Raw genomic sequence first — 7,712 nt, forward strand, 5'->3', positions numbered from 1 at the left:
CCCAGTACAACATTCTATGCTGTGCTTTGTTAAACAAGAAGAGTAGGTGACTTCTTGGATGTAAATGAATTTCATTTATTAGCTGAGTGGCATTGGATGAGCTTCTGTTAGCCTCAAACATCTCATATATTAAATGGAGTTGATAATAGTACCTCATAAGATTATTGGGATTGAATAAATTATACATTGCATTTGAAAACATACATGATGTTTGTCAGGTCTCCAATAATTCCATTTTTAATATTATTTAGCAGAGAGGAAGTCTTGTTCTTGAAGGTATATAGTAAAAAGTATCTTTAATATGTTAAGAAAAGACATATAAACAATCTAGGCAAGAGTAAGCACAATATATCTTATAAATAAATAATCGAGTAAACAAAATTATTATCTCATCTTCTACAAGAAAGAAACCTCAGCTAGCACCTTCATGTAATTCTGGCCGTGTTTTTGCTCAGAAGTCTTCTTTTCTATTACTCATGAAGGTGTTTATCATTCATTTACCTTTCTGAGGTGCATGTAGAAATTGCTGTGTGCTGACAGATGCTGGATGTTGGCTTCTGGAGCATGCAGCCTGTACTAAAGTGGTCCCCACTGAAGGGCAGAAGTCACTTTCAACTCCGTTTGTCCTGATCTTCCAGCATCAGCACTACAAATGAAGGAACAGCACCGCAGAACCTTTGAGAGGCTAGCTGAGGAACTCATTTCTGGTTCCTTCTCTACCACATTTCAGGTTCACCTATTAAAAAGTGTTAATATTCAGCACGGGTGACACTATGTCTTCAAAGCATCATTCTGGGGCGTTTTTCTTTTCTAGGGTTCCTTCTTTAGTGAGATGGGTCTGACTCCCATTTTTGCTTCACTGCCTGCACAATCCAGACTCAGCAACACATTTAAGCTCTACTGAAACCAATGAAAGCTTTTAAATTAAGGCACTTCACTGATTTAGGAACAGGAATCACAAACTAGCATTTCCTTAGCTGTGTTATGCAGATTACTACAAAATATCCTGGATGTAGAGGGCAGACTGGCCTGCTGCCTGGCTTTAAAGTGGTGTGAGAGAAAACAGGCTGAAAATCTTTAGACAAATTTGATTGTTCAGGAGCCTCTAGGACTAGTGAAACAAATAATTAGCCATTTCATAGAAGAAAGAGGAAAGAAATGTTTCCTTCCTGGGCTGAAATGCAGAATGCCCTACTTTGCATAGTTTAGCATCAGGAAGTTTGTATTTTTCTAAAGGGCTTAGCTGCTAATAAGCCATGGGAAGCTGCACTCCTGTGTTATTAAACCTTAATGTTTCCAGCACTGGGTGAAGTGAGAGGACTCGCCTCTGCTGTGTGTTAGGGTTTCACTCAACTGTATTCCTTTCCATTTCAGTGAGATTTCCAAGGATACTTCATGATGAGGATCCTCTCTCTCTCTCTCCCTACCAGCACCTGCCTGCAAGGCCCTAAGGTTCAAGGGTTGTGCCTGATCTACATTTTGCAACTCCACCTTGCCATTAATAGGCATTCAATCAATGCTTATCAGAAAGTAAGGACGGCATGACAACCACTGAGAACTGTCATTCCAAGACTGAACATCTGCACACGTTGTTAAAGAAAATTCCTAAAAAAAAAAGCCAGAATTTGGAATGAATAGAGCACTTCATCTCAGGCCCTGAGTTTAATCCCAAGCACTGCCAAAACAAACTAGAAAAAATACAGACAACTACTGATAAGTGAAGTCCATTTTAACCCTTCTTGTTATTCTGCGTGCGTATGTGTAAGTATACGTTCATGCACGTGTGCATGTGTGTATGTGGAGTAGAGATAGGCATGGGGCATCTTCTTCCAGCACTCTCCACTTCTTTTTTTGAAAAGACTTTCACTGAACCTGGAGTTGTCTTATTCAGCGAGACTGGCTGGCCAACAAGCCTCGGAAGCCTCTTGTCTCTGCTCCCCCTGTGTTAGGGTTACAGATGCACATTTAGACAGGTGCTAGGAATCAAATGTGGATGGCAAGCACTTCATCAACTGAGTTATATCTCCAGACCTGACAAATGAGAGGTTTTCTAAGAATCAGAATAGGTTAATATTAACAGGACTAATTACGGGGAGAAAAAATAGAAATGTATGTTTTTATAATTTAAGTACTTTTTGAGATTTTCACAAACAAGTAACATCTATATCATGTTTACCTTTTCCTTTCCCCTCCCACTCCTTCCATGGCGCCCCCAGCTCCCTCTCAATTACCTGACCTCTTTATTATTTTCAAACACACACACACACACACACACACACACACACGCACACGCACTTGCACAAGCCACTGAGTCTATTTAGCGATGCTCATGTGTAGGCCTGATGACTTGAGATTGGATAAGCTATCGGAGACCTCATCCCTGAAGAAAACTGATTCTCCCTCTCTTATTAGCTGTCAGTTACCTGTAGCTCTTTATCCAGAGGTGGGATCTTGTGAAATCCCCTCCCCTCATCCATGTTGGCATGTTAACTGGTGGTGTCACTGTACAGGTCTTGTGTGGGCAACCATACTGTTGAGATTTCATGGGTCAGCTTTCCTGTCATGTCTGAAAGGCACTAACTAACAGCAAGCATGCTGGTCCTCTGGTTTCATAAAATCTTTCCGCCCCCTCTTCCATGATGTGATGTTCCCTGAGTCTTAGGCTTAATGGCCGCACTGTAGATGCAACAATTAGGTGGTTAGAAAATGTATATTTTCTAACTAACTTCTGAACTGAGGTTGTTAATACATAGGTAACTGGTCCAATTAAGAGTGGATAAAGAATAATATTAATGCACAAACTCCAACAAGGTGCTATAATGAAATCAAGGTTCTACATTTAAACTTTCAAATAGCAGTAATAGCAGTAATAGAGGGACTCCATGCTGAGAAGTCTGTGCCCACACTGCAGTGTACGCTACCGTAGTCACTGTCCTTTCTACTGTCCGTGCTTGAAGCGATGCTAAAATCGTTCTTTAATGAACTTCAACTCAGTGTAAAAATAAATAAAATTAAATAAATAAATAAATAAATAAATAAATAAATAAATAAAACAATAGTATATAATGGAGCAAGGTAGACAGCAGCTGCTGAGTTTCATTGTTTACCACATCCCCAGCCGTCAGCAGTGGGGTAGAGCTCAGACAAGTGCCAACACAGCACTCAGCTACAGGAACCGAGTGGGTCAGTACTTTTGCAACAGAAAGTAAAGTTGAATTTTCATTTTGTTTCTATTTATAAATTATGTACACTATATACTTTGCAAAAATAATACAATCATTAAAAATTCTTGTAGAAAATAACCAAATTAAGGAAATCTGGACCTTGTTGATAGTCTTTAGCTTTCTATCCTATGATAGCTAACAACTACCGATCATTTACTATTCACCAGGTTACAGAGTAATATATTAGACATGTAACTATGACCTTCTTTCTTTGTGGAGAAGGAGACAAACACACAATAAAACTGAGTAACATGCTGAATTCAACAAGTTCATGAGCAGATGGAAGAGTTAGTATAACCCAGGGAGTCTGCACTCTGGCTGCATCCAGAATCGCTCCCTGTATTGTTTCTCCTCCAAGAGTGTGAGAGATGGAACACGGAGGGAAACGGTGTGCTTTAAAGTCTAGTCAACTAGGAGAAAAATGTTTATAACAGAGAAGCACATGAGTAAGTAGGTATCCTCACCCCCAACTTGATCAAAATCACATTTTTAAACTATTAGCAATGTTTAGGTGTCTTCCAACTAGAGGTGCACTCTTGTATACATAATGAATTAATAATTCTGATTCTCCCTGATTCAACTTCTCCAGTGATGTATTGCTGATCTTTGTTTAATTTAAAAGCATTGCTGGACTGGGGAGTCATTCAGTACAGTGCTTGTCCTGGTGTCTATGAAGTTTTCAGTTCAATGCCTACATCACAAGGTGGGGAGTGGGGGGAAGCAAGCATCACCACCTACAGTGGCTGCCTTGATACCCCAGAGATATTCAGATACCTTAGATCAATGAAAGGAAAGTTCATCAAGATAAGCATTCTGTTCTGGACAGCTTCAGTTGTCAACTTGACACATCGAGGTTGAGGAAACCTCAACTAGGGAATTTGGATTGATCTATGGCATGTCTGTGAAGAATTCTCTTGATTGTCGAGTGATGTGGGAGGGCCCACCACTGTAGGTGGTGCTACCCCTGAGCAGGCGGTCCTTGGTTGTATAAGAAAACAGGCTGAGAACTGGCCGGGGGAGCAAGTTTGTAAGCAGCATGTCTCCATGATCTGGGCTTCATTCAGCTCCTGCTTCCCAGTTCCTGTCCAGACTTCCCTCAGAGGTGAACTGTGATTTCGGAGATGTGAGATAAAATGAACCCTTTCTTCTCCAGGTTTGTTTTTGTCAGTATTTCTATCAGAGCAGTAGAAAGTAACTAGGACCTAGATCACTTACAGCTTGGTAAATCTTTCCTGTGTAATCTCACTGTGATCTAGCTCACTAGGGAGAAGGAAGAGGAAATCATCTTTCTGCTCCAGTGAGCTTCCTGTTGCTGTAATAAACACCATGACCAAAAGCACCTTGGGGGAGGACGGTTTATTTGGCTCACATTTCAGGGTCACAATCCATCACCGAGGGATGTCAGGGCAGGAACTCAAGCAGAACCTTGAAGGAACACTGCTTACTAGCTTGCTCTCTGCCATGCTCACCTTCCCAGTGCAGCCCAGGCCCACTTGCCTAGGGATGGCCCTGCCTACAGTGGGCTGGGCCCTCCTGTGTCAATTATCAGTCATGACAGTGACCCACAGACATGTCCACAGGCCAATACGTTGGAGGAGATTCTTTAGTTGAGAGTCTCTCTTCTCAGGCAACTCCAGGCTATGCCATTGATGATAGAAACTAACCAGAACATCTCCTTACTCTCTTTTTCTTATATGTGTTTTTGCACCACTAAAATAGTAAAGCATACTAAAATGCAGGAGAAACGCTTATGGGTTTTTTTATTTCTTTTGCTTATTTATTCATTTTTATGGTATGTGAATGAGATTGGTTTGGCTTGCATATATGCAAGTGTGCCACTTGTGTGCAATACCCACAGAAACAAGAAGATGGCTTCGGAACCCCTGGAACCAGAGTTGTGGACAGCTATCAGCTAACATGTGGGTTCTGGGAACTGAACCTGGGTCTTCTGCAAGAGCAGCCAGTGTTCTTAACCCCTGAGCCATCTCTCTAGCTCGTGGATTTATTTTCAACACATCAGAAAGTATTCTACTCAAAAGTGCTACTGATAGGAATGGGATTCTAGAAAATTCCATTGAAATGGGCATGGATGATGGGGAAAGTAATCAGAATCTGTATCAGGAGGAATTTATGTATCATACATGCCTATACTTTGGCAACCTATTGCTTGTAAACTCACTTTGCTGATGAGAGAACATCAGGTACTTTGCTCCAGTGGCAAAGCTAATCTGAGGTGACACAGAGCCATTGAAAGAATAGTGGTAAACCTATGAGCAAGGAGATGGCATGGACACTTGGCCCCTGGCCAGGATAGGTGAGTAAGTGGGACAGAGCTGGGGAGCATGTGCCAAGTGGGACAGTAATACCAAGAAACATGAATGGGAGGAGAAGGTTTACAGGGTATAGCTGTGCTGGCCACTTTTATAATGGATAAATTATCAGTGGTCATTAGAGTAGGCCATCCAAAATCAATCTGTTTATAACTCATCACTGCTAGAAGCTGGGAAATTGAGGGTTTTTAAGGAAGGAAGGGTTTATTTGGGCTCACAGTTTGAAGATGCAGCCCATCATGGCAGGTAAGGCGTGGCAGCAGAGCCTGAGGCAGCTGGTTACCTTGCATCCCCAGTTAGCTCAGCAAGCAGAGAGAGAGAGAGCAAGAAGTGAATACTAGTTCTCAGGTAATTTTTTTTCTCCTTTTTATTCAGTACACACTCCCTGGAATGGTGCTACCTACAGTTAGGGTGGGTCTTTCCACCCCAATTAACCCAAATCTAGAAATTCCTTCACAGACATGACCAAAGGTAGATAATTCTAAGTCCTGTCAAGTTGGCAATCAATAATAACCATCATACCTTCCTTACCATAAAAATGGCACAGACTTGAACATACACAGAGTGTGGTAGACATCTCCCTGTGTCATTGGATTCCTTCCTTAGACTCCTCCATAGAGCTGAATGTGTCTGGAGATGTAGCACTGGCAGCTGATTACTGCTGGGTGAGGGAGAGTTGATCTTAAAGGGAATGACTCTAAATAGGCTGACTAGACCCAATGGATGAACTAGCACGGAGAGACATCTGGGTACACTAACTTGACTCCATAGGCTTTAACATAAATGACAGAATGCATGATATCTAGTGGGGGGGGGCTATGGGAAGGAGCCAATGGGGCGGAGGTATAAAGATGATTAAGATGTTGTGTATGAAATATACAAAAATTCAATAAAAAATACACAAAAAATGTGAAAATATTACCAACCAAAAAGAAAACAATATTTCTTCAAGGTGGTAACATTTATCTCTTTTCACCTTTAACAACATTTTCTCCCTTGAGGAAAGGAAACAGAAAGAGAAATAAACCACTGGGGCAGATCCCTTCTCCATTATCAGTGACCGAAGAATTGTCTGAAGGGGTTTGCAAAGGGTGTGTGTGGCCCATGCCAAGAAATTAGAGGTTTTTAAAAGTTAGTCAGGCAATTGTTTTCTGGCCTCAATGCAAAACTGCTTTTTAAGTTCACCCTGACTTAAAGGTGATCTCACCAAATGCTATATAGAGCAGTTAAAATTTTTGGTTTCTTGATCATCGATTGCTCTAAGAAGCCCTTTAAACCTTTGATTAGAGCTAGACAACAACAGGGATGGCTGCATTGTGGGCTGAGTTGTTCTGCCTGTGAGTAGACCAGGACATATAGGCTAGGCTGGAAATAGCCAGGGCTTATATGAGACATGGAGCTTGGCAAGCTGGGTAAAAGTAGTGTGACAGACTGCCAAGAAGTCATGTTTGAGTAGCTCGCTATGGAGTGGAATATAGGAGGGTGGTTCCCCCTGACTAGAAGAAAAACTGAGAGGGAACCCTCCTCCCAAGTATCTAACTCAAAAACCACTATTCTCAGGATGTGTTCCAGGAGGAAGAGATTTATAATAGAAGCAAATACCAGAAAATAGATTAAAAGAGCTTGGTTGTCCTTCTAATATTAGTAAACATGCCTTCTCCATCTCCCTTTGTGACAGTGGCATTTTCTATAAAATTCTAGCATTCATGAATACTTGGAGGTTGTTTTTCATATTTCCATTGGACTTTCACCTTAATTTATAGCTGGAGGAATATACTCTACACTGGTTTTCTCTCCATCTTCCTGAGTCAGAATGGCATCTTAGATAACAGAATTTTCTTCAGAGCAAGGATTTCTTTCACACACACACACACACACACACACACACACACACACACACACACACCTCATTCACACCTTTCATGGCATCAATTAATTGGATATTCTGAGGTTTCTGTTAGGAAATAATGGTGAAAGGAGGTCTGGATTCACTTAAGAAAAATGCATATCATGATCAAGTTATTCAGTTTCTGCTTTTGCCTTCGAGAACATGTTTGAGGTTAAGGATAATGACAACTAAGTAAAGATAAACCTGGCCTCTGATCAAGTTTGTTTCCACATTTATTATAAACCTGGCCTCTGATCAGGTTTGTTTCCA

General features: G+C 41.1%; 1 protein-coding gene across 2 annotated transcripts in view; it reads right to left on the reverse strand.

Moving 5' to 3' along the window:
* Positions 1-7,712, reverse strand: part of Rgs7 (regulator of G protein signaling 7) — a 228,618-nt gene that overhangs the window by 190,740 nt on the left and 30,166 nt on the right. The gene's annotated exons all lie outside the window — the stretch shown is intronic.

Source organism: Nannospalax galili, unplaced genomic scaffold, assembly GCF_000622305.1.
Source record: "Nannospalax galili isolate Female #2095 unplaced genomic scaffold, S.galili_v1.0 scaffold604, whole genome shotgun sequence".
Taxonomy (NCBI): Eukaryota; Metazoa; Chordata; class Mammalia; order Rodentia; family Spalacidae; genus Nannospalax; species Nannospalax galili.